The sequence below is a fragment of the Lutra lutra genome, chromosome 3 (genome assembly GCF_902655055.1).
Source record: "Lutra lutra chromosome 3, mLutLut1.2, whole genome shotgun sequence".
NCBI lineage: Eukaryota > Metazoa > Chordata > Mammalia > Carnivora > Mustelidae > Lutra > Lutra lutra.
In genome coordinates this window covers 27706167-27733592 of record NC_062280.1, presented here as the reverse complement: position 1 = coordinate 27733592, position 27426 = coordinate 27706167, and positions in this window count along the sequence as shown.

Below are 27426 nucleotides of genomic sequence, written 5' to 3'. Positions count from 1 at the left end.
TTATGTCTTACCTACTGAAACTGATGGAGAGAGTCAGAATTTCCCTTTTTGTTGTGTGGGGAGAAGGTTTTATCTCTCTGGACTGAGATGGGCAAAGTGTAAAAGGTTCCCCTCTATACCTTGAGAAGCCTGGCACTTCTTTAGTTTTTGCCACTAAGCAGGACAGAGAACAAAATACTTGCCAATGCCTAACCATTAAAAATTTTATACTCTCAAGACAGGCCCAGGATGACCCAAGCCTCAAAGACAATGATAATGCTTGCAATGAGCAGTTTTGGGAATGGTCATGTCCTGTCTGGATACAATCAGAATTTACAGAGAAGTGAAATTTCTTCAAGACTCTGGAGGAGACAAAAAACTCCATTCTCTGACCTCTGAATAAAAATAAGCATTCCCATCAATATCAGATACATGCTGTCCTGGTTGCCTTTTCCCCGTTGAATCCCTCTTTTTGTTAAACATGGTGATCACTGTCAGTACTGCTAAAACCAACAGATACACTAGCTACTTAAAAAACAACTGGGTCCCATAGCTGCTAAAGCCAGCCCCCACAACCTACCCTGTCAATTCCAGCTGTACCCTAAATAAATCTTCTTCTCTGTGATCTAATTCTATCCTCAACTGTGATACCATCTGCCTCTCCTTGCCTAGGGGCACCAGCCCCCTCTAGACTAACAACTCAGACCAACTGGTAAATACAGTGATGCAGACTTTCATGTGGTTCTGTGCTTTTTAATATTAGACTTCATGCAATGATGATTTCTCATCCTATTTTAGGTACTTGTATGTTGCTGGTCCCATCCTAGATAAGTGTCTGCTTCTCTCGCTGCTAACTAACCTCCAATCTCAGGATGAAGTCTTAGCATTCACTCGTTAAGGAAAGTCCAACTTGAAGCATATTTAAAAATGACAAGAGAAAAATAGTGTTGTGAACAATGAGAAAAACCACGTTTTTTCCTTATGGTCTTAACTAGCTGAGGCCATTTGGCCTGTGGTCAGTCAGGCTGTTGTGTGAGAGAAGAGAAGTAGAGAGAAGTCTGGACTCCCTTGCTTTTTAGGAGACAGTAACTTCACCCATTTGTAAAGGATGTCCTCTCCAAATGTCAGACTGACCAACTGTCTTGGTTTTGGCCCACTGCCACCATCCAGGCCCCCTAGGGGTGATTATAGGGGTGTTAGTGTGAGGAGGTTAGTGGAGTGAGGCAGGGATGCAAAAAAGGGTCTGAGCTGCTGAAGCTTAACACTGAAGGAGTCTGTTGAGGAAATGTGTAAGTAAAATGTGCCCCAACTTGGTCCTCCAGATGGCAGTGAAGCTTGAAGAAGACATAAGGAATATGGTCTAGGGCACCTATATCTTAATCAGATTAGTAATTCTTCTCCCTCTGGTGAGTGTATGGGGTGGAATAGGTACCTACTCACAATCCTCCAATGATCAGGATTTAATAGCCCTGGTCCTATTAAATGGTGCCTACAAGAAATGACATCTATAAATCTGAGTATCTTCTGCTTCTTCTCCCCAGTATATATCCTATTATTAGTCTTTTGTCCATTTTCAGATCTCCTGGGACTTCTAATATGGCCAGAAAACCTCCTGGAAATAGTTTGCATTGTACTAAGGGTATAGTTCTGCTTGGAAACAGTGGCATATTAGTTATCCATTGCTGTATAGCCAATTATCCCAAAACACAGAGGCTTAAAAACAAAACATTTATTATCTCAAAGCTTCTGTGGTTTGGGAATTCAAGAGACTCCTAGCTGGGTGTCTTTGGCTTTGGAGCTCCCATGAAATTGTAGTTCAAATGTTAGCCAAGATTGCAATCACATGAAGGCCTTGACCAGGCCTGAAGGATCTGCCTTTAAGATGGCCCCAATGTTTATAGCAGCAATGGCCATGGTCGCCAAACTGTGGAAAGAACCAAGATGCCCTTCAACGGACGAATGGATAAGGAAAATGTGGTCCATATACACTATGGAGTATTATGCCTCCATCAGAAAGGATGAATACCCAACTTTTGTAGCAACATGGACAGGACTGGAAGAGATTATGCTGAGTGAAATAAGTCAAGCAGAGAGAGTCAATTATCATATGGTTTCACTGATTTGTGGAGCATAACAAATAACATGGAGGACGTGGGGAGATGGAGAGGAGAAGGGAGTTGAGGGAAATTGGAAGGGGAGATGAACCATGAGAGACTATAGACTCTGAAAAACAACCTGAGGGTTTTGAAGGGGTGGGGGGGTGGGAGGTTGGGGGAGCCAGGTGGTGGGTATTATGGAGGGCACATATGGCATGGAGCACTAGGTGTGATGCACAAACAAGGAATTCTGTTACACTGAAAGGAAATTATTAAAAAAAAATAAGATGACCTAGTCACAGGGCTATTGGCAAGAAGCTTCAATTCCTCACTGGCCATTAGCAGGTGGCTTCAGTTGCTATGTATGTGGGGTTCTCCACAGGGCTATGTCTTCATGTTATGGCAGCTGAGCTCCCACAGAGCAAGTGATCTAAGAGAGAAAGGAAGACTGGAGGTGCAGTGTCTTTCATCTACTCTTGGAAGTCATATTCTATCATTTTGCCCCATCATATTTGTTACAGGTAAGTCACTAAGTACAGTCCACACTTAAGAGGAGTAAATAATTTATGGGCATATTTTAAAATTACTGACCACACGGGAAGGATAAAGTCTGAAGGGTCCACAGTTATAATTCCTTGGATTCAGCTGGAGTCTATATATCACAGTAGAATAGAGTGAGATTTGTTCTCAAGTGGATTCAAGTGCAAATCCTGGTCAAAGCTGGCTTTAAGGGCACTCAGCTAGTGCTGTCCCTCAGAACCCTATCCTGACAAGGGTCCCATGCTTGGTTTACTGCGCTGCCATTGCCATGGCAAAAACCTTAGTAATTGTATCTCTGAACTTGTATTTTATAAGTGAATTTCAATGGGACCACAGAGTATGAGAGAGCCACAAACAAGAGTTCACTGTAATTTCTTGCACTCTATTTGCATATAATGTTCATGAAATCCCGTGAGCACAGGATTCTGGTGGAACCACAATGACCTGGAGTTCTGTGAGACTCAAAGCAAGTATTAGGTGAGCAGGTGGGATCTATGACAGATTGAATGGGCCTCCAGCAGCCCAGAGAGGCCACATTTTCCATTTGAATGATTTGCACGCACCTTGCTTTGAAGGCAATGTCATTCTCTCTCTCTTTTTTTTTTTTAAAGATCTTATTTATGTATTTGACAGAGGGAGAGAGAGATCACAAGTAAGTGGAGCAGCAGGCAGAGAGAGAAGGGGGAAAGCAGGTTCCTTGCTGAGCAGAAAGCATGATGCGGGGCTCCATCCCAGGACCCTGAGATCATGACCTGAGCTGAAGGCAGAGGCTTAACCCACTGAATCACCCAGGCACCCTGGCAATGGCATTCTTAGAAACAACAGTGAGTAAGGAATCTCATCATGTCTTTTATTACTCATGTTACTTCCCTGTTAGTCAACCACTTACACAGACAAGGATGACAGAAATAAAAGGAAAGTTTGGGCAACTCACTATTCCTTTCCTTGTCAGCCTTCTGTACTCACCAGAAACTCAAAATAGAGTGTTTCTGTATTAAGAAGTGAAGTAAAACTATTTGAACTAGTTTTGTGCAGTTTTTACATGGTTCTGGTAAGAATGAAATATGTGCATATAGCATGGAGCTACAAAACATGAATTGTGTAATTTCAGTGATTCCTCATAAGAGTGAAATGTCCCTACATTTGTATTTAAAGATGTTATTGCACAATATGAGGGTGAACAGCAAAATATATGCTAATAATATATGATTTTAATTTTTCTTTACTTACATAAATTAAAAAAACACCATGACAAGTTGAAAGACTATGAAAGAATGGAAATAGCTTTATATTCTACTACCTTAATGAAAATTTTTCCTGTTTTTTTTTTTTTTTTTTGGACAAGAGATCCCACATTTCCATTTTGCATGTTTTACACAGAGCCTAAAAATGAGGTAGCCACAGTGGTCCTGACTTGCTCTGCTATTTCCCTGTCCCAGAATGATTCTCAAATGACTTGTTCCTCCAAACTTCAGTTTCCTCTTCTGTAAAATGGGTAACTCAGTAGTATATATCTTATGAGATTGCTAGAAGGATAAAATGACAAGAGGCTTGAAAAATACGAAGCGTGGTGTGTGGCTGGCATATGCTCAACAAGTCAATGATAAATGCTCAAAAAATAGATGATAGTGTTGACAGCTGATAGCTCTTGGGAATATCAACTTACCCTGATCTAAAGACCTCTAGGTCCTAAGAAAGGTACGTTGATTTCTCAAGAACAGGGGTGAGTCCTTTTCTGGGTAGGCCACAAGCTTCTTGGTCTCCTGCTGAGCTTAAGAAAGAGTCAAGCCTCTTAAAGAAGAGTCAAGCCCACTGCCCCCCAAGTAATAAAGGTAAGGAGTTCCTAGGATCAATGGCTCCAATATTTCAATTTCACAGATGGAAAACTGAAGCTCAGAGAGAAGAAATAAGGGCCCTGGTCACCCGTTCAGGAACTGGCGAGATCGTCTTAAGTTGAAGATTCTTGACTTTTAGTCCTATCCTCAGCCCTTTAATTTCTCAGCCATATAACTCACCATGGGAGAATTTTCTCTCACAAAAGCCAGCCGACTGGCACTGGTGCTAGAGGCCTCATTTGGGAACCAACAGACCAGAACATCTGCCTCAAAGGAGTTGGAGGGGTAGGTCCCATTCATAGAACACTTTGGGCACCTGTGCTGCTTAACTCCCCATGAGTTCAATTGAATGGCAAACAGAAGAACAATAATAAGTTATATTTTTGTAGTCAACTCTGCTGCAGAGCAGTGGAAAAGTGGATGAGATGTGCAGAGAAGAAACACAAGTTGCCTCCTTGATCCTCCCTTTTACCCCTGATAAAATTATTCATCAGGGAACAAATACAATAACTCAGCAAACTCCTTATGGAAGTGCTGGTGATGGAGGGGCAGTAGCATATGGTCCATGAATAAATGATAGTATGGTCCATTGGTAACCACTGGAAGTGCAAATCTCCTCTGGTAAGACAAGTGGTAGAAGGCTGAAAGAGGGGGTAATGGAGTTGGGTGGTCAAGGAAGGGGGTGTGGGGAAAAGGGGTGAAAAAGGTGTAAGGGAAATGTGCTGAGGGAGGTAGTGATAAAGGAGTTTATGATGGGGGTGGTGGTGAAGGAGATGGCAGAGGCGGTGGGGTAGGGAGGAGGTGTCAAGTGTGGGGTGATGGTGGACATCATAGGGAGGTGTGCAGGGATCGGTGGATAGAGTTGATTGCAGAGGATGAAGTGTGACACAAGAGCAACTCAGAGTTCCAAATGAGTCTGACCTTAGCATTCTCTGTTCAAAGATCTGTTTCACTTATATGTTGATAAACTCTGAACTGCTTTCTATGGCACATGACTGCCTCTTGAATTTCATCTGCCTCCAGACTCTACTCCTCTCACTTTTCTTTCTAGTCAAAAACCAATTTACTAGAAATCCCAAGGCTCATTTTTCAGTTTCATGGCATCCCAGTCATGTTTCTTGCGTTCACAAATGCTGTCTCCACTTGATTTGGGAGAAATGCCCTCCCCTCTCTTTCTTTGTCCTTTAAATCTCAGACATCCATCAAAATGTTATCCTCACTTCCTTCCTAGAGCCTTCCTTGGGCCACATGCTCACCTTATCTCCCTCAGGTCTTGCCACTGACTCATACTGTCTAAATGCTGACTCTTGGTTTGCTGGACTGCTAGCAGTGGAGGTGTAGAATGAGGGACTGGAGACTCTGAGGGGAATGATAACATAACTCACAACTAAGAGGGAAATATGAGGACAAAATTTTTGTCTGTGGGACTGAGGGTAGCAAGAGGGAATGGAAACAAAAGATAAAATGAGACAAAGACTCCAGGTCAGAAGGTGTCTCAGTTGGGGCAAGATGGGGGTTCTTCTGGCAGTAAGGTCCATGGTAGGGTTTTAATTCCCCCAGGAGATGGAATTTTCCCTGTTTGTCTTAGAATGTTAAATTATTTCTCCATTGTACTACATCTTAGTAGAATTGGCCCCAGGATTCATCTTTGGAAATTTCTAAACTTTGATCACTATTACTTTTTCTCCTTAAAGTTATATCTCATCCAGTGACTAAGCCATCAACTGAAAAGAAATGCTATCTCATTCCTAAATCCTTGGGATTATCTACTTACAGTTTTGCAGCCATTGATGTCAGTCAGTGACATCCTGTACTTGATTAGACTGGAGGGGAATTTCCTCCTACCCATGAGCATCCTTGTTTTCCTTGAGGTGCCACTCCCAGCTCTTCTAGTGCCATCTTGACTGTCTCTTACCCTCAGAGAGTTCTTCCTCTTACACTTTCCAAATTATGGCAAGAGAAAATGCAAAACAAAACAATAATGAAAGGTTTAATGACAGTCTCTTCGGCTATAATGTGTTAATCGCCTTCTTAAGAAATCCAATATTACAGGGACGCCTGGGTGGCTCAGTTGGTTGGACGACTGCCTTCTGCTCAGGTCATGATCCCGGGGTCCCGGGATCGAGTCCCGCATCGGGCTCCCAGCTCCATGGGGAGTCTGCTTCTCCCTCTGACCTTCTCCTCGCTCATGGTCTCTCTCACTGTCTCTCTCTCAAATAAATAAATAAAATCTTTTAAAAAAAAAAGAAATCCAATATTACAAAAAATCATGTTATCAAAACCACCATTATTCCAGGAGAATGCAAGTTATTGACAAAGAAGGTGTAGATTAAGAAGGGTAAATTTTTTCCTTGAAGAAATGTAAAAAAGAAGAAAGAAAGAGAAAGAGAGAAAGAGAGGAAGGAAGGAAGGAAGGAAGGGAGAGAGGGAGGGAGGGAGGGAGGGAGGGAGGAAGGAAGGAAGGAAGGAAGGAAGGAAGGAAGGAAGAAAGAAAGAAAGAAAGAAAAAGAAAGAAAGAAAGAAAGAAAGAAAGTTGATTTTAATAGTTTTATTTTGTTATGGCTGAAGTAAGCAAAATGTAGCAACTTGATTATTAAGTGACCCAAATAAATTTAAATACCTCTGAGAAGAATTTTCAAGAGTGAAACAATGTTCCAAACTAGCAAGTATCTAGGTAAATTTCAGACCAGTTCCCAGTTATCAATGTCAAATGAATTTGCAACTTGCCAAGTGAATAGCCAGCTACTCAGACAAAGCAGCTGTAGATTCCTATAATGTGTTTGTAAAGTCTCTTTTTCCCTAATATATGCCCATGTGCTATACTAGTCACCAATTACAGAAGCATTTTAACCAGCAGTAGAGGGCATGAGGCCAAGTACATGGAATGAGATTATATAACCTTGAGTAGCATAGAAGTGACTGAATTACAAAGGGATAATTTGTAAGGAGTTGAGTGTAAAAAATAAAGATTAACATCCTCATTTTTACATTGCTTGTAAAATGGGTGCCATTCAGCTTTAAAGTAGATATATTCACAGGAGCGAAATATGGTTCAAGCTAAGGGGAGGAGGTGGTACTCATCAGCCAGACTGGGATTGGTAAAATCCAAGGATAGAGAAATTCTGATTTTAAAAAGAGAGCTGGATAGAAAGAGAAGGAGGAATTGAGAAGCTGAGAATCAGACATATATAAGGCAGGCCCAAGGAAGTGGATCTGGAGTGCAAAGACTGGGGATGGAGTCAAAGGGAGAAAAGGGCAGGAAAAGAGATGATTAAAAATCTCAGTTTAGACACATATTCCTGAGGATAAAGCCAGGACACTGGTAGAATGGCCAAGTGATGTGGCCATGATCTTCAGCTCAAAGAATGCTAGAGTGGGAAGGACCCCAAAACTCATCTAATTTAAACCATTCATTACCAGGAGAGTACAAAAGGGGGCCATGACTTACCCAAAGTTGTGGAACTGGATGTTCCAGCTTTAATTCAATGCTTTTTCTGCTACATCACGAAGCCGGTTATAGATCTTATGGGAATATTCAGGACCTATCTCAGAATATATCTTTCTCTTCTAGAAATAGAAGGTAGAAAGGCAGTCAGTTCCACTTGGAAATAGCAAGTGTGGTGAAAGAACTAGCCTTAAATCCCTGCCCAAATTAATATCTATTCTTCCAGTACTTACCAAGTTCAAGGCATGTGCTAGGCACAAGTCTGAAGCCACAGGCTCAGAGATTGTTGCACTGTTAGACTGTAAGCCCATCAAGGTCAGGGATCAAATTTCATTTACCTTTCCATCTCCAACATCTTGGCAATAGTCATCTCTTAATAAATATTTGTGTCTTTCAACTAGCCATGACTTTATCCTTAGGGTCCCTTGCACCCTTATTCCCCTTATATTACATAAAGATTCACTGAAATTGGAGAAGTCAAGAGAAAAATCCATAGTCACAGAGTGAATTAAGAGCAGAACTTAAGTCTGTCCTTCCCTTTGTCTTCACCATTGTTTTTGCCTCTTTTTCAAGAGGTCTAGGACACAGGTAAGGGCTGAAACAAAAATGAATCATAATAGGCATTTGAATAATCTAAAAGGCATAGTCTAGATGAAAGATCTATAAACTGGGAAATGAAAACCCAGTAAGAATTTCTTTAGAGTCTGAGGCTGGGACTGTTCATAACCATCTTGGTATTTGTAGCATCCAACACAGGGGTTGGCAGATAGCCCCACATTGCTACTAAAGGAAGCAGCTCCAATTTTAAAGTAATAAACAGTATATCCTGTAGTTAAACTGCTCCCCAACTTCTGTTGAGTGCCAGCTTAGTGCTTCACACTTGAATTAAGTTGACAGTAGCCTTCAGAACAGTATCGTGTGAGATAAACACAATGGTTGTAGCGTGTGCCCTGCAATTCTTTTCCTATGGGAAAGCCAGTTTCAGTGATGATTTGACGGTCAAATGAGGTTGACATCAAAATAACACAGCATGTACTGGACTGCAGGCAGTTAGCAAGGGAAAAGAACAAGTGTTTTGGAGCACTAAACATTGGGCAACAGACATGCTCCTTGATAACTTTATCCAAAGATGGTGGCATAAATGAAATTCAATAATCAGAATATGAAAGAACACAGTTTTAGCTATGGGTAGACAGAGAAAGAGAGCCGTAATCCAGGGTCTCTAGAGGGTTTCTCAGTTCTTTAAATGTCCTCAAAGAAGGGATACCATATAGACTTTCCAGGACCATCATTCCAGTTTATTATACCATAATGCTAATGGTATGATTAATGATGTTTTACCAGAATAAGATAGCAATTCACATGGGTTGAATTATGTTTTTAAATTACCAGTGAAAAAACAAATTCCAGTTGCTTTTTTTGACCTAGCAGAACAGTCTTCACAGAAAAGGGGATAAAGCAATGTTAATGAAGAGCAAACATAAATATCTTGGTGAGGGAACATCAGATCAGAATGTAATTCCCTTGTTCATGTTTTTCTTAGAAAGCATTTCCATTCTGCCTCGTTCTGGGAACAAAGCCAAAGCCTGCTTTAGAGGAACAGAGATTTCCAGGAAATTGGGCGGGTGAGGGTGGCTGGGAGGGTGGGACCCTGGGGAAGGTTTGTTGTTGGGGACAGTTCTGGAGCCTATGTCCAAGCCTGGGAAGGATGAGGTGCCCAGTCTGCCTCTTATTCTCTAACTAACAGGGCCTCTGAGAAATGTTTAAGGGCAGGGAGGGTTAAGATTGAACCAGAAGACAGAGCCTGGACACCTCCCATTCCTTTGCCTCAAGTAATTAACAAACCACAAAATCAGGGTGGGAAGGGAGGGAGACAGCTAAGCCGAGGTGGAGATGGGCACCATTCCCTGCTCTCTCTGCAGGTTACACCTACCAATGTCATGCTAGACATAGATTTCACAACATCATCAGTTTTGCCCTCCGAAACCTATCTTAGAAGCCGCCCGTATACAGTAAGAGCCACTCTCTTCCTCCTTTCTTGCTCTACACATCACTCTGTTTCATCTATGTTTCCATCATGGTGACTGAAAACAGAGCAGAGGTCTAGGATCCAGAAAGGAAATGAGGATATAGGCTAAGGCTTTTAGAACAGAGAATTGAACAAGTTATTTGTCAGGTGTTTTATCTACCTGCCTCATTCATAGGATCTTCACAATTCAGAAAACTTGGGCTTCCGTCCTGGTTTTTACACTAAAAGGTTGAGTGATTGTAGACAAGTCATGCAACTTTGGTATCCTTACTAAGAAGTACACCATGTGTGTAGAATGGGGATAATGGTATTTTTCTGGCAAGCCCCAAGAGCTAATGTAAAAATCAAATAAGATAACATACGAGAAAGCTTTGGTGAGCTGTAAAGTTCTGGAACACATGGATGGGATTATCATTAGTTAAGAAACTGCTCTTGGAAATCATCTGCCTGAGATGGGTATTTCTCCCCATGAATCTCAAATGTGTATTCTTACTCTAATCCCAAGTCACTTGAAAACTCACCTCAGAGAACTAACCAAATCTTTGGTACCAACTGGCATACCCAACCTCTTGTCCTGCCACTGCCTTCATTTGCTGTGTAGCTTCTGAATCTAGAAAACAAATCTCAGGTTCCAGCAATAATGAAACAAGCTCAAGATCCTCACATCTTCACCTTGAGGTTGATAGAGAAGGAGAAAGCATTAGGGTATGGTGAGAGAGGGTGTCAGTACAAAGAGAAGGGGGGTGCAGGAGGGAGCACATTGCCTTGATGGTAGCAGGAGCTGACAGAATGATGCCTTCTGGGAGGCATTGTTTTCATGGATGATCTGGGACAGAATAAGAGCCACTAGAGGAGGAAATTAGAGAGGGAGACCGTGGGAAACTGGCAAGGAGAAGCTATGCCACCCACTTCCACATATATCTATCATCTCATGTCCTCCAGCCCACCTCCTGCCTAGCTTGCTCCTAATGTGTGACATCACAGGATAGCAGACATCTCCGGGTGGGAATATTCTAGTAGCACAAACTCTTTAGGAATCTAGACAGTACATGCCCACTGACTGCTGGAATTAAAAGTCTGGGTCAGGAAGAGAATTGGTGGAGAGGAACTTGGGGTTATGTTGACGGTAGAGGTATATCTAACTTTATTTGGAAAAATTCCTGAACAGCAAGTTAGACTCCTTCACAACTGAAGTACAGCTGAAGTACAGTGAGCCTTCCTTTCTTCCCTTCCCAGCTGCTATCTCTACTGAGCATCCACCAGCCCTGGGCTCAACCTCTAGACTTCCATCACCATGATTAAAAGCTGAGATACATTTGTATTCCAACCCCAGTTCCTTCATTCATGAGCTGTGCAGCTCTGCTTTGTTAGTTCAGACTCATCTCTTTTATCAGGGTTAATAATGCCTGTTAGGTGTTCAGAAAAACTGAGATATGTATGGAAAGTCTTGAGCTCAATGCCTAGTTCAATAATTGGAGTGCTTACTATTATTTTATTATTAATCATATTATTACATATTATTAATCATCTGTTGCCTCCTAGCTATTGCTACTTTCTTGAGGACAAGTAGTTATTACATACTATCTGCCAGGCTGTTGTACAAGCCATTGAGACTGTAAAGATAAAAAAGAAGATCCTTGACCTTGAGGAGCAAGCAATCCGAAGTCATCAAATAATGAGAGCTTCAGATCACAAGGAGACATACTGGTCGTGGTGCTGTCTTTGACGGAGAGTGGCAGGCTTGTTTGAGGGGCTCCAGAGGATTCTCTTGGGGGCTGGGGAAGGGTGTCATGGTAAATTCTCCAGGATGGGGCTGTGTCACCCCTCATCAGGATCCTTCAGAGGAACCCCTGCCTGGACTTGTGCTGGGCCTACAGCCTTTGAGCTCTCCTCCAGCCTGAGTAGACTAGAGCTTTAAGGAGATGTTTCAGGGCCATTCGGCTGAAGGGAGCAGGCAGAACTGGTAGCTCCTTGGCCTCTTTTGGGGCCTCATCAGAGCAATTTTGATTGTATCTGTTTTATAAATTGGTAATCTGAGTTAGATTTGAAGAAAAGGTCAAGCTGTTAAACATGTGCAGAAACCCCCAGGCTAAATGATTTCTGAGATCCTTTCCAAAGATGGGGTGCAAGCATTCTCTTCAGGCTGTCCAAGTGCAGACACCTCTGACAGATGTTGGCTTCCTGTTCATCCATTCTCAGGGCCTGAAGGCTTTGTGAACAACAGTGGTTCTCTGTCCAGGGTCCTTTCATTCCACCATATTATTCACAACATATTTCATAGCACCTCCTTATCATTCCAATCCTTCCCCACATGCCCCATCAACACAGCTCATTCTCACCAATTCAGAAATCAGAGAGGAGGGTCAATTGATACAAAGAGAGGTTTAATCTGTTGAGGATTACTAGAGAAGGGAGTTTTCTGTTTGCAGAAGGACTTAATTTTAATTTTAATTTTAACTTAATTAATTAATTTTAACTCTATTAATTTTAACTCTATTTTAACTTAATTAAAATAGTTAATTTTAACTCTATTTCATAGACCAAAGTTGACCTTCAGGTCAAAAGTCAGGCTGTCAGAAATATGCAAAAACAAGCTCTCTATGGCAATAGGAGGCTCAATGTCCCACTAAGGAGGCTCTCTGAAGCTCTGGAGAGGGTGGAAGGGGATTCTCAGCCTGAAAACAGGGCCTGGTATGAGTTTTCTCATTATGTGGGGATTGCTCTTAGATTGAGTTGAGTTCTACTTAGCAATACAACTTGGAGGCGAACAGTAATTCAAGGTCATTGTTGACTTTGTTATCACTTTATGATAAAGGTAAAGTCCTTTGTTTAAGAAAGAAAGAAGAGAAAAGAAGGAGGAAAGGAAGGGAGGGAGAAGGGGAAAGAAGGAGGGAGGGAAAAAGAGGGAAGGAAGGAAGGAAGGAAAAAAGGAAGGAAGGAAGGAAGGAAGGAAGGAAGGAAGGAAAGATGGAAGGAAGGAAAGAAGGAAGGGTGGGTGCACGTGTGGGTTGGGAGGGAGAAGAAGAAGAATCTTCGGAAAATAAAAATCACATTGAGTAAGTGAATTCCAATGTGCTTCTTCAGAATAATAGCCTGTGGTACAATCATGTATCTTAAGATTTAAAATTCTAAATATTTTTTAATGGGGTTATAAACTTGAAACAGAACACAAAGCTGTCAAGATCTATTTGCAACCTAGTGTTAGGAGCAACTGATCAGGCAATTCAGCCACTGTATATAAAGCATAGAGTATACACTTTTTATATAAACATCTTCATATTCCTAATGGTTCCATCCCAAATCAGCTGATTGTGTCATGTGTCACAGTCACCCCATCTTTCTGTGAAAGTAGAAGTATCCATGTAAAATAATTATACCACAAGCCTTTGTAATTTTGGTGGTCTGTTTCTTGTTAAGCAAATGTCAAAATCTAATTTTATATACCAACTCATCCATGTCTTTGAGTAAATGGGCTGAAATTATAATTTTATAATACTCCATGTGTTTATAACTAGGGATCTTACTATAAATTTTAAAGTCTCATTCTTCCATTTGGAAATTTATCTCATAGACACCATGGATATTTTGCCCATGGATCCAGGAACTCTGCCTGGATAGAAAGTTTTTTTTGCCTAGGGCAGCTCATCTGCTCCAAAGGGTGGGGAAAGGTACACGGCACTGTGCAAATCAGCTGATAAGGAACACTGTTTTATGAACACAGAGGGTAGTTAGGTGAAGATCCATTAGAGCATCACTTTACTCTGGAGCTATGTACTGCCCTGGTCCTACGCAAAACTTCAGAGAGAAGCCCTCTCAAGTGTAGTCGTCCTGTGCATTGTTAGAGCAGTATCTTACTTAGTCAACTTCAGCATTTATTAAGGCATGTGTTCTCAGCATCTTTGAGTGTCAGGTAAGAGGCTGAAAATTTCATTTCTTATAGCCATGAGTGTGTGCTGAAGACCACTGGGGTTCCTTGCATATCAAAATATCCTGTGTAGGAGTTTAGAGCACATAATATTCACACCTTCTCTTTTGGAATTCTGAACTAGACTTGGGTCTAGGTCTTGAGACCTAGACCCAAGAATTGACTAGAGATTTTGGGCTTAAATGCTTGCAGAATTGAACCAGAGAACACTTCAGATATGAAGTCAAACAGGCTGCCTTCTACTTGCCCTTGTGATGAAATCTTGGGACCCAAGGCCAAATAAATCCTGATGCTTATTCAGTCAGCCACAAGGAAAATGGAAACTTCTCCATGAAACAGGAAGTCTTGGGGAGATGGGCATGTATGGATGATAAGCTCGGATGTGTTTCTGACATTCAGTTGCTAACTGAAAATTGGCAGGAACATAGATCAATGGATTGTGGTCTTCTTCTCCTTTAACAATCATATAAATCTCCTCCTCCCCATGGGGAAAAGCCGGCTGGGTCTAAAAGGAGGTGGAGTGGGGTTCTCAGCAGTGATTTTGTCAGGGCTAAACTTACTCTTCTTTCAGCCAGCAGAGTGTGCGATGAGGGAAACACTTTGTCTTTATGTCCTCCTGACTGCAAATAGCAGGATGGGGGAAAGGGCAGTGGGGATCAGGAAGAGCATAGATTTTAGACCCTGGCTGCTTTTGTAAGTCCTCCTTCTGCCATTGGGAAGCTTTGGGAAGCTTCTTTCATCCTCTTTAAGCTTCAGTTTCTTCAAAAGTAAGATGAGGATAATGAGTGTTTTTTTCATATTGTTGTTGTGAAGGCTTAAGGAAATAAAAATTAAAGTGTTTGCCGCAATGCCTGGGCAGCAAGGAAGGCTAAGTATATATGGATTCTCTGCTGTTAGTTATTTGGACCTGTTGAACAGAGATTTCTTTTCTTAATTTTGCTTCAATGATTGAATTTCCTTCCTCATACCCATGCTTCTATGCTCCAGTGATGGCACAGAATAAAAAGCCCAATCTATTGAGATGGGATGATGCAGGCAAAGATGAGCAACTGTCTGCCATAGACTCAATTTTCTAAAACTTTAGTGCCCATTTTGTATAGAAGAAATTGGGTGAGTCACATAATCTTATGTGCCTAGTCAATGCCCCTTGACCTGTGATGGGTCCACATCAATCTATACACCTGAGGAAGACACTCAAGTCAAAGGAAAGACTTGCTGGTTTATAACTCTTAGGTGAGACCATCCCCACTGATAAGTCAGAGCTAGACCAAAAAGAGTCAGTGAAACTCGTTTCCTTTGAAAGCTGCTTCCTTCAGTGACCCTCTGGTAGTCACACCATGGGGATGGTTTGAAATGGTCGAACTGAGCTGAAGAGGAAGACCAGAGTTCCCTGAGTTTATCTGAAGGAGAGACAGTGAGAACTTTAGTGAGTTGTGACTATGAGATAATAATAGGATAACTAGGATATAATAATAACTAGGATAGTTGAAACCCAACATTTTAGTAGATTTACAAATTGTGTATGCTAGATCAGTTTTGTTCAAAGAATTAGTTCTCGTATTCACTTTTATTGGATTTGCATGTTGGTTTTCCAGGTCATTGATGCTTGCTATATAGATATCATGCTTCCTGTTCTTGCTCTGTTTATTTTTTCAAATAATTAAGGTGAATATTTGATCTAATTTTTTTTATTCTGTCTTGTTATAAAGGAAGTTAAGAATATGAATTTGTTCTCTCAGTGAGGCTTTGGCTATATCCCATACATTTAGTAATATAATGTTTTGTGATAATTTAGTAGCTCATTAATGAATACTGATTGACATTACTTTCTAATGAATACTGATTGACATTTGATCTCTTACATCCAATATGCATACAGGAGAGAGTTTCTTTTTATTATAGTAGGTGTTTGCTTTATACATTTTTAAATTTTATCTTTTAAAGAGTTTTTATTTATTTATTTGAGAGAGAGAGCACAAGCAGGAGAGGGCGTCAGAAGGAGAGAAAGAAGCAGACTCCCAGCTGAGCAGGGATCCCAATATGGGACTCGATCCCAGGACTCCAGGATCATGGCCTAAGCCAAAGTCAGACACTTAACTGACTGAGCCACCCAGGCACCTCTATATTTTTAAGATTTTAATGTCATTATTAATTGATGGATCAATGTTGCTATTATTAAGATTTTCTTTCTGGTAGAGTATAGTATGGACAAATGAGAAAGAAGTGTGAGATCTGTTTATCAAAATTTAATATATATATATATATATAATACACACACACAGATATTCACATATATCACATATATATCATATATCTATATATACAGATATATATCAGATACACACATATATGTACACAGGGTCATGTACATATGTATTAATGTATCATTAATTTTGTTGTTTATGTGCTCACTTACTTTATTTTTGATCTGCTTCATCAGTGGCAAACTGACTGTGTTTGTGACTGTCTCTCATAGTAACTGGTTAATTTCCTTACCTTTCCCCCTGAAATTATATTTCTAGCTATTTTTGGTTTTTATTTTGGCTTTTATATTTTGCTATGAAATTTTCAATGTATAAAGATACCATCAGCATGGATTATATCATTGATTAACATATTTTTCAAATCATGTTAATGACTTTTGCCTTTAATTTTACACTTTTTTGAGATTTATATTGGTACCTCTGCTTTTGATTTATGTTCTTTGTTTGATAAATACACTGTGTGTTTGTGCATTTCTCATGCCTTCTTTAAGGCATTTCTCTTAAAAGCAACATATCGTATTTTGAATTATAATCCAGTCTAAATCCTTGATTTTATATTGAGGAATTCACAGTAGCTACATCTGGTCTCCCTCATCCTACCCTGCTGTATGGATGTGGGACAGTGCAGTGACTAGAAATAAGTCTGTGGGTCAGATAAACCTGGGTTGAGCCCTTGAATCTGCCTCTTACATCTGGGAGCCCTCAGGAAAGTGATTTGTCCTCTGCTAGTCCCCGTTGATTTATTTAAAACATTGTAACATTATTGAAACAATAATATTACTAAAGTTTATAAAAAGAGTCAATAGAGGGGCACCTGGGTGTCTCAGTGGGTTAAAGCCTCTGCTTTCAGCTCAGGTCATGATCCCAGGGTCCTGGGATCGAGCCCCACATCAGGCTGTCTGCTCAGCAGGGAGCCTGCTTCCCCCCACCCCCCGCCTGCCTCTCTGCCTATTTGTCATCTCTGTCAAATAAATAAATAAAATCTTAAAAAAAAAGAGTCAATAGAAAATAACTAGACAACAAATAGAAAATAATTAGTAGCAAAGCACCTAATAGTGCCTGACACATCATAGGCACACAACAAATGTTGACCAGCCTTTTGTGTATCGTGATAAATATAAATATTATGCCATGCTATACATAGATCTCATTATTTTAAATTTTGTATTTGTCACTCCTTTTATTCCTTATTTTCTATCTTTTGTTAGGTGGACTATGTTCATTTGTTTGTATATTCACTAATAATTTGAAAGGCAAACATTTGTTTTTAATTGACTAGTGGTTATCTTTTTATTTTCCGAAGGAGTTATTTGAATCTTTTTTCTATGATTATCATAACCAAAAAAAATCACTTTTCCTTATGTAATACATAGAGTTTATAATGTCGTGCCACTCTCCTTTGCCTCCCCAATCTTTTTTAATATAACTTGTGGTTTCCATTAATATTTCTTTTATAGTAAGTTGGTATTTGTATAGTATATATTTTCTTCATTAAACATAACATTTGCTTTGTTTTATAATCATACTTTTAATTATTTGGAGACAACTTTGTGTGTAACATATTTAATACCAGCCAGCAGGCCTAATATGCCATTATGTCCAAATTTTTTACTTTATCTTTTCCATTTATTTTTCAGGTTCTTGGATTATGTCATCAAGAAAAATCTTTACGAGGAAAATATAAAGGACATCTATTTAAAAAAAAAAAAAATATATATATATATATATATATATATATATTCTGATACATCTAGAAATGCTTTTATACCAAAGACAAGTGACCAAGTATGACATCCTTACACCACAACACTTTGTCCAAAATCAAGGACCTTGCCCTACTTGGATCTGGCTTTGCAGTACTAAAGATAATTCTGCAGCAGATATAAGGTCTGGCCCTGTGTTTTGTTTTGTTTGTTTGTGAGTGTGGGTCAGATGCCTCCATGACCTCTCCCTGTCACACTGAGATGGAAGTGAGGGGTGAGAACCCACTAGAAGGACTAAAGTTGTTGCTCTTTTTGTTTTTGTATCATCCCAGCAAAAGCTGGTTTTTATATGGAATCTCAGTTAAAATTTTTCTTTTCACAACTCACTGCATTTCACCTGGGTTTATATGGAGATACTCAGAGTTGCTAGAGAGACCACATAGACACAGCTTTAGGGCAGAAGGTGGAATCTTTTCCTGCAGCTGGAAGAAGGATCACAGGAGGAATGTAGGAGTCAGCCCCATACAGAGGAAACTGAAGCCCCATGAAAAAGTTCCAGTTTGAATCCTTTTCCATGCTTGGTCTAATGTCCTCAAATAGGAGAGTTCAGAATGTGTTGGGTTTTATTTTCTTGATTTAACATAGTAATTCACATGTTACTTGGGCAGCAAAAATAAACCATACACCCTGTCCTCAGGTTGCTTACACTAAACCGAAAAGGAAGAGAATTGCATAAAAATTGAAATATATATACATAACTATCAAACATAAAAAGTATTATAAGGAGTCCACATGGCCTGTTGACCAAAAATTGGGGTAGAAGGGGGCTGTTCATAAGCACATTCTCATCAAGGTCTCTGGACCTGGAAATCCCTTTGGATGACCATTAATGTGGACAATGTGTGTGAGGAGATAGGCCACCAATTTCAAGGGACCTTCTCAATTCTCAGATTCCTTGAGGATGAAGGGAATTTAAGTATCAGTATCTTGGAATACCCCTAACTTATTTCCCTCTCCTCAAAACATCTGTGTCTTATTTAGTGTTCCTGGCCAATCTCCAAATCTCCAGCACATCCACAGCATGCCCCACCATGGTCCTATCATGGCAGCCACTCTTTAAGCTCTTACACACACTATAATTTTTTCTCTATAGATGAGTTCTTTCCTCTAAGAAGAGTACGTTCCCTGAAAAACAGGATAAATCCTAAAGTTCTAGATGATAGAAAGATATGAAAGTATAGTCTCAAAGAAGATCTTAAACAATTCATGGAAACCAATGAGAATGAAGACACTTTGATCCAAAACCTATGGGATACAGCAAAGGTGGTCCTAAGGGGGAAATACATAGCCATCCAAGCCTCCCTCAAAAAAACCTGAAAAATCCAGAATATACCAGCTGTCTCTACATCTTAAAGAACTGGAGAATCAACAACAAATCAAACCAACTCCACACATAAGAAGGGAAATAATCAAGATTAGAGCAGAAATCAATGAGGTAGAAACCAGAGATACAGTAGAACGTATCAATGAAACTAGAAGCTGTTTTTTTTTTTTTTTCTGATGGAGGCATAACACTCCATAGTGTATATGGACCACATCTTCCTTATCCATTCGTCTGTTGAAGGGCATCTTGGTTCTTTCCACAGTTTGGCGACCATGGCCATTGCTGCTATAAACATTGGGGTACAGATGGCCCTTCTTTTCACTACATCTGTATCTTTGGGGTAAATACCCAGTAGTGCAATTGCAGGGTCATAGGGAAGCTCTATTTTTAATTTCTTGAGGAATCTCCACACTGTTCTCCAAAGTGGCTGCACCAACTTGCATTCCCACCAACAGTGTAAGAGGGTTCCATATACACTATGGAGTATTATGCCTCCATCAGAAAGGATGAATACCCAACTTTTGTAGCAACATGGACGAGACTGGAAGAGATTATGCTGAGTGAAATAAGTCAAGCAGAGAGAGTCAATTATCACATGGTTTCATTGATTTGTGGAGCATAACAAATAACATGGAGGACAAGGGGAGATGGAGAGGAGAAGGGAGTTGAGAGAAATTAGAAGGGGAGGTGAACCATGAGAGACTATGGACTCTGAAAAACAATCTGAGGGTTTTGAAGGGGCGGGGGGGTGGGAGGTTGGGGGAACCAGGTGGTGGGTATTGGAGAGGGCACGGATTGCATGGAGCACTGGGTGTGGTGCAAAAACAATGAATACTGTTACGCTCAAAATAAATTTAAAAAAATAAAAATTAAAAAAAAAAGAAGCTGGTTTTTTGAAAGAAATAAGATCGATAAACCATTGGCCACACTAATCCAAAAGAAAAGAGAGAAAGCCCAAATTAATAAAATTATGAATGAAAAGGGAGAGATCACAACTAACACCAAGGAAGTAGAAACAATCATCAGAAGTTATTATCAACAGTTATATGCCAATAAGCTAAGCAACCTAGATAAAATGGATGCATTCCTGGAAAACTATAAACTCCCATATTGAACCAGGAAGAAATTGACAACCTGAATAGACCGATATCTAGAAACGAGATTGAAGCAGTGATCAAAAACCTCCCAAAAAACAAGAGCCCAGGACCTGACAGATTCCCTGGGGAATTCTACCAAACTTTCAAAGAAGAAATAACACCTATTCTCCTGAAGCTGTTTCAAAAAATTGAAGCAGATGGAAAACTTCCAGACTGTTTCTATGAAGCCAGCATTACCCTGATCCCCAAACCAGGCAAAGACCCTACCAAAAAGGAGAATTTCAGACCAATATTACTGATGAATATGGATGCTAAGATTCTCAACAAGATTTTAGCAAACAGGATCCAACAGCACATTAAAAAGATTATCCACCATGACGAGGTGGGATTCATCCCTGGGTTACAAGGATGGCTCAACATTCGCAAATCAATCAGATGTGACAGAACAAATCAGTAAGAGAAGAGAGAAGTACCACATGGTCCTCTCAATTGATGCAGAAAAAGCATTTGACAAAATCCAACATCCGTTCCTGATTAAAACGCTTCAAAGTATAGGGATAGAGAGAACATTCCTGAACTTCATAAAATCTATCTATGAAAGACCCACAGCAAATATCATCCTCAATGGGAAAAAGTTTGCAGCCTTCCCGTTGAGATCAGGAACACGACAAGGATGCCCACTCTCACCACTCTTGTTCAACATAGTATTAGAAGTCCTAGCAACAGCAATCAGACAACAAAGAGAAATAAAAGGTATCCAAATTGGCAATGAAGAAGTCAAACTCTCTCTCTTCGCAGATGACATGATTCTTTATATGGAAAACCCAAAAGACTCCACCCCCAAACTACTAGAACTCATACAGCAATTCAGTAACGTGGCAGGATACAAAGTCAATGTACAGAAATCAGTGGCTTTCTTATACACTAACAATGAAAATACAGAAAGGGAAATTAGAGAATCGATTCCATTTACTATAGCATCAAGAACCATAAGATACCTGGGAATAAACCTAACCAAAGAGGTAAAGGATCTGTACTCGAGGAACTACAGAACACTCATGAAAGAAATTGAAGAAGACACAAAAAGATGGAAGACCTTTCCATGCTCTTGGATCAGAAGAATAAACATTGTTAAAATGTCTATACTGCCTAGAGCAATCTATACTTTTAATGCCATTCCGATCAAAATTCCACCGGTATTTTTCAAAGAGCTGGAGCTAATAATCCTAAAATTTGTATGGAATCAGAAAAGACCCTGAATTGCTAAGGAAATGTTGAAAAACAAAAATAAAACTGGCAGCATCACATTACCTGATTTCAAGCTTTACTACAAAGCTGTGATCACCAAGACAGCATGGTACTGGCATAAAAACAGACACATAGACCAGTGGAACAGAGTAGAGAGCCCAGATATGGACCCTCAACTCTATGGTCAAATAATCTTCGACAAAGCAGGAAAAAATATACAGTAGAAAAAAACAGTCTCTTCAATAAATTGTGCTGGGAAAACTGGACAGCTATATGTAGGAGAATGAAACTCGACCACTCCCTTATGCCATACACAAAGATAAACTCGAAATGGGTAAAAGACCTCAATGTGAGACAGGAATCCATCAGAATCCTAGAGGAGAAAATAGGCAGTAATCTCTTCGATATCAGTCACAGCTACTTCTTTCAAGATATGTCTCCAAAGGCAAAGGAAACAAAAGCGAAAATGAACTTTTGGGACTTCATCAAGATCAAAAGCTTCTGCACAGCAAAGGAAACAGTCAACAAAACAAAGAGGCAACCCACAGAATGGGAGAAGATATTTGCAAATGACAGTACAGACAAAAGGCTGATATCCAGGATCTATAAAGAACTCTCAAACTCAACACACACAAAACAGATAATCATATAAAAAATGGGCAGAAGATATGAACAGACACTTCTCCAATGAAGACATACGAATGGCTATCAGACACATGAAAAAATGTTCATCATCACTAGCCATCAGGGAGATTCAAATTAAAACCACATTGAGATACCACCTCAACACACAGGAAACAACATGTGTTGGAGAGGATGTGGAGAAAGGGGAACCCTCTTACACTGTTGGTGGGAATGCAAGTTGGTGCAGCCACTTTGGAGAACAGTGTGGAGATTCCTCAAGAAATTAAAAATAGAGCTTCCCTATGACCCTGCAATTGCACTACTGGGTATTTACCCCAAAGATACAGATGTAGTGAAAAGAAGGGCCATCTGTACCCCCAATGTTTATAGCAGCAATGGCCACAGTCACCAAACTGTGGAAAGAACCAAGATGCCCTTCAAGGGACGAATGGATAAGGAAGATGTGGTCCATATACACTATGGAGTATTATGCCTCCATCAGAAAGGATGAATACCCAACTTTTGTAGCAACATGGATGACACTGGAAGAGATGATGCTGAGTGAAATAAGTCAAGCAGAGAGAGTCAGTTATCATATGGTTTCACTGATTTGTGGAGCATAACAAATAACATGGAGGACATGGGGAGATGGAGAGGAGAAGGGAGCTGAGGGAAATTGGAACGGGAGGTGAACCATGAGAGACTATGGACTCTGAAAAACAACCTGAGGGTTTTGAAGAGGTGGGGGGTTGGATGTTGGGGGAACCAGGTGGTGGGTATTGGGGAGGGCATGTATTGCATGGAGCACTGGGTGTGGTGCAAAAACAATGAATACTGTTACACTGAAGAGAAATTTAAAAAAAAGAAAAAAAAAGAAAAAGAAAGTATACCAATCATCCTGTTAGCACTGGTTTCCTCAGAGGATGGAATTTGTTGTTGCCTCAAAAATACAAAGTTTCACATTTGTTATTAAGAAAGTCAGTGTATGAAAAGGAAAGAAAGGTCAAGAAAATGCAAAGAAAAGAGAAAATAAGGAGGAGAGGAAAGTTCTAATTATTGTGCTGTTGCTCCCACCCGGCAGAAACCCTGATGATTTATTGAACAAATCCATTCCCTACTTGCCCATCTTACCTTCCATTCTAGACTCACCTCTGGGTCCTTCTCTCCAGGCCACCAATTTCACCAAGACAAGGCATCACTACAATTTAACTTCATCTGCTTACTCTGGCCCCACCAGAACAAGGATACTCCCAAACCCACAGAAGATTATTATTATTATTATTTCCCCTCCACTTCCAAAGGGAGAAAGAACTGAAAAACCGCAGATAACAGAGGAGAGTTTCCTTTCAAACTGAAAGCCCCTCAAGGGAAGGAAAGCAGGGCCTCAGATTCTGCCCACCAGCTCCTGGCCTAGTGCAGAACAGACCCATGTGGTGGTTTGAGGATGAGGGCTGAGTTCTTTCTTCAGCTTGGGATCTTAAAGAGCTTCCCAGCTGTCCAAAGCCCCAATTTCCTCCACCACACCCAAATGCTGCTGAGTCAGGACGCGGCCAGGCATCATGATGAAGGGGTTGTGTTTGCTTTTGGTTCCAGTCCTACCTCCCTTCACAGGCCCTCTGGCCCTCTCCTGGACAACCTGGGCACTTCATTTGCCATCTTCTCTGCCCAGCAACCCAGAGATCATTCTTCTTCCACTCTTACTGAAACTGGCTGAGAAAAGGGGGGTATAGGACCAAGGCCCTGTAGGCTGACAGCCCACGAGGTATGCAAATTTGCATAAGTTATTTTTCTGGATTTCCTCTGAAGGCAGTGGGGTAGGAGCATCAGGGACCATCGGGGCGAGTCGTCAGAGAATTCTAGACATGCCATGACCTCTTGTCCACTTGTAAAATGAGCCTAAGAATTACTGCTCACAGGGGAGAGTGGAGAGGTAATGAATCACTGTATGGCACACTGTTGACGCTCCATATCACCTCTTCCCAGTATTTCATTTCTAGCAAGGCTTTCTGACTGATCATTCCTTCACATCTCTTTGCTCATGCCTCAAGCTTAACATGAGGCATGGCTTAATAGGAGAATCGGGTGACACTGTGCTTTCTTGAGGTGATGGCTTTCTGAGACATGACTTGTGCTTTTGTTAGCTAACCTATTAGAGGCCATAATGGAGAGAAAAAGGCACATACTTATGGATTTGTGGAGACTGCCAGTCACAAGACATTTGATACACGGGAGTCTCTAACTCTGCTTAAAGAGGGATCTCTCATCACCTCCCCACAGTCTGATCTTTGTCTCCTGTCCCCCAAATGAGTGATATCTTACCTAGCTCTTTCACCAGCTCCATTAACATATTGATCTTAAAATCTAGCCGCCTGAGCAGAGGCATTCTCCAGTCACACATCACTTAAGCCAGTGTCTGGCAGGCTACACTCTTCTGGTGAAGAAATGAACTAAAGTGAGAGAAAAAGAAACTAGGGACAAGGAAGAAAGTCCTTGGGGAAGTTCAAATCTAGCAAAATACAAAGTGTGTGTGTGGGGAGGTACTCGGATATGCTTAGTAAATGCTGAATAAACCAACTGAATCCTTACTTTTCCCCTCACATCTGAAGTTCCCAGGCTGAAGGCTCTTTCTACTCTTTCTCCTGGGAGGACCCTCCACCATCTCAACAACCCACAAATGGGGTATTTGGTAGCATGAGATAAATGGCAGGAAGAGTAACCCATGGTCAGCAACCTGTGTTCTGGGACTTTCTCTTGAGTCTGGGCTGCACACAAATTATCTCTCCTTGAGTGCGTGCTCTCTCTCAGGTGTTTGGCAGCTTAGAGGTGATAATTCATCCAGTCTTTGCAGTAATCCCTTGAGAAAGGTGTTGTGGTGGCTCCCACAGTAAAGGTGAAGACTGTGGGGCTCGACAAGGCTATGGAATGAATCCCCGGACACACAGCTGGATCACGGCAGAGGTGTGTCATTCGCAGGAGACGGGCCATGCTCTAACCATTGTACCACAATGCCTCCTCTGTGGTCTTCTCAGTGTGACCCTAGACCACCTGCTTCCTGGCTCTGTGTCTCACCATTGCATGAAGGGGTAAGTGACATAGTTTCTTTTTATAGTTCTTTCAGTTCTCCAATGCAAAGGGAAATGAAATAAAACCCACTTTTCAATTCTCAGGAACACTAGCAAGATTCCACTTTTGTTAGCATTCCACAGACCACCACAAAATCAGAACTTTTCCTATAGGTTGTCATTCCAAACCCCTCATCCATTGCTCACTGCCCTTGCCCTTTGGTAAAGATCAAAGCTGTTTAAGGTTACTGATGGGTTTTAAAAAAGAGATCTCCAAAATGCTTTCCCAGGGTACTCCTTTTCCATATCTACCCCCTCCCAGCAGCCCCCTATTCCTGATGCCCACAGACAGGTTTGGGCCAGACAACATCAAGTCATATTTATAAAAATAATATTCATTTCCCTGCTTACATCCAAAGTAAAAGAGGAAGGAACTAACTTCATTTAAGCATGGAAAATAAAACTGCACACACCATATGCCAGCTCCAGACCCAAACCAGTCCCTCACATTCAGTTGTGGTTGCACAGAATTGAGGGAAAGGGGGGAAAGTGCTACTTTCAGTTTCTGTAAAGCACTGAGGAAAAGTGCAGAAATACATCCAGACTCCCAAGTTTATGCAGAAGATATCCAGTCCCTCCATTCAGTGGAATAGCAGACTAATATTAGAATCTCTGCCTTAATAAGCAGCTATTTAAAAAAGAAAAAAAAAACGAGAAAATCTACCTTATTATAGGGTGGGAAATTCCCAGGAAGAATATGGGAAGGAATCTGCAGCCAATATACACAGCCTGAAATGTTACTTTAAATTCAATTTTAAAAGAGAGATTTAGCAGCTGTGATTAAAGTCTCTTGTCTCTGAATCTGCAAACACAGAAATATGCTGCTGAGGAATAGAGACATTTATCATGGGCTTTAGATAGCTGCTAAACCTTCAGCTGCCTTTGGATATTTTAAAGATGTATATATCTGCTTTTCTCTCCCTAAATATGAGACATCACATATATCTAGTGGAGAATGAACATATTCTGGCTGCAGAAAGTTCTTCTCATGTAGAGAGAAATGGAGGGAATGGAGTAAAAAAATAAAATTCTTAAGACTTCTCGTTTCTTACTTTTTAAACAAGAAGTTCTCCAGGGTGGTTTAAAAATTGGCTCATTCAGTGGCTCAAAGATATCATTATGGATCCACGTTTTGGTTTTTTGTTTTTGTTTTTTTTTTCTTTCTTTCTGCTTTGTCATACTCAGCATATCAGTTCTGTCCTCAAGATCCTCTTCCTCATGATCACAAGATGGCTGCTGAATTTCCAGACATTACATGCAGATGTTAGAACTTCAAGCAGAAACAGCTTTCTCTTCCTGTGTAACTATTGTGGAAAACAAGGAACCCTTTTCCAGAAGTCTCCACATACTTCTCCATGATTTATAAGACAGAGTTTCATCATATTTTTATTACATGGCCAGGATCATGAAACCACCATGATAGAATTAGACTAATTATGACCCTCCTGAAACATGGGACCTTGTGGTGGAAGGTAGATTTAAAAAGTAACCAAGTCTCTAGGAACTTGTAAATTAGAAAGAAAAGAATGGATACTTTCAAGACAACCAATACTGTCTGGTATATTCCATAATGGAAGACTCCTAATAGTCTGCATTACTGCCAGAGGGAATATTTAGGAAATATGGAGAAATTTATTTTCTTATATCTACTGCAACTATTTTTCTAAAATTTTAGATCAGAAAAATATAAGTGTCTTTAGGGGAAACAGTTGATTAAAAATAATTTAAAAACTGAAACTACTGGGTCTAAAAAAATCCAGGATATACAGGCACTCTGCATTTTGTGGTTAGAATAGAATAAATGTTAAATGCACAGACTCTAAAGCCATGGTACTAGGGTTCATGAAAATGACTCTGTCAATTACTAGTTGCTAACTTTGGGCAAATAATTTGACCTCATCACGTGGATGATAGCAGCACTTAGTTTTCAGGAGGACAAAAGGAGTGGAGGCTGGTAAAGGGTTTAGAACAGTGCCTGTCACATAGAAATTGTTATACAAGTATTAGTCAAGATTATTATCTGATAAAGGTCTTATCTTCATATGCAAACAAATCTTTTGAAACCTCTATCCTCAGTTTCAATTTGTGTTCAATACTTGCTGAACAAAAGAATGAATAGAAAATTACTCCCTCTC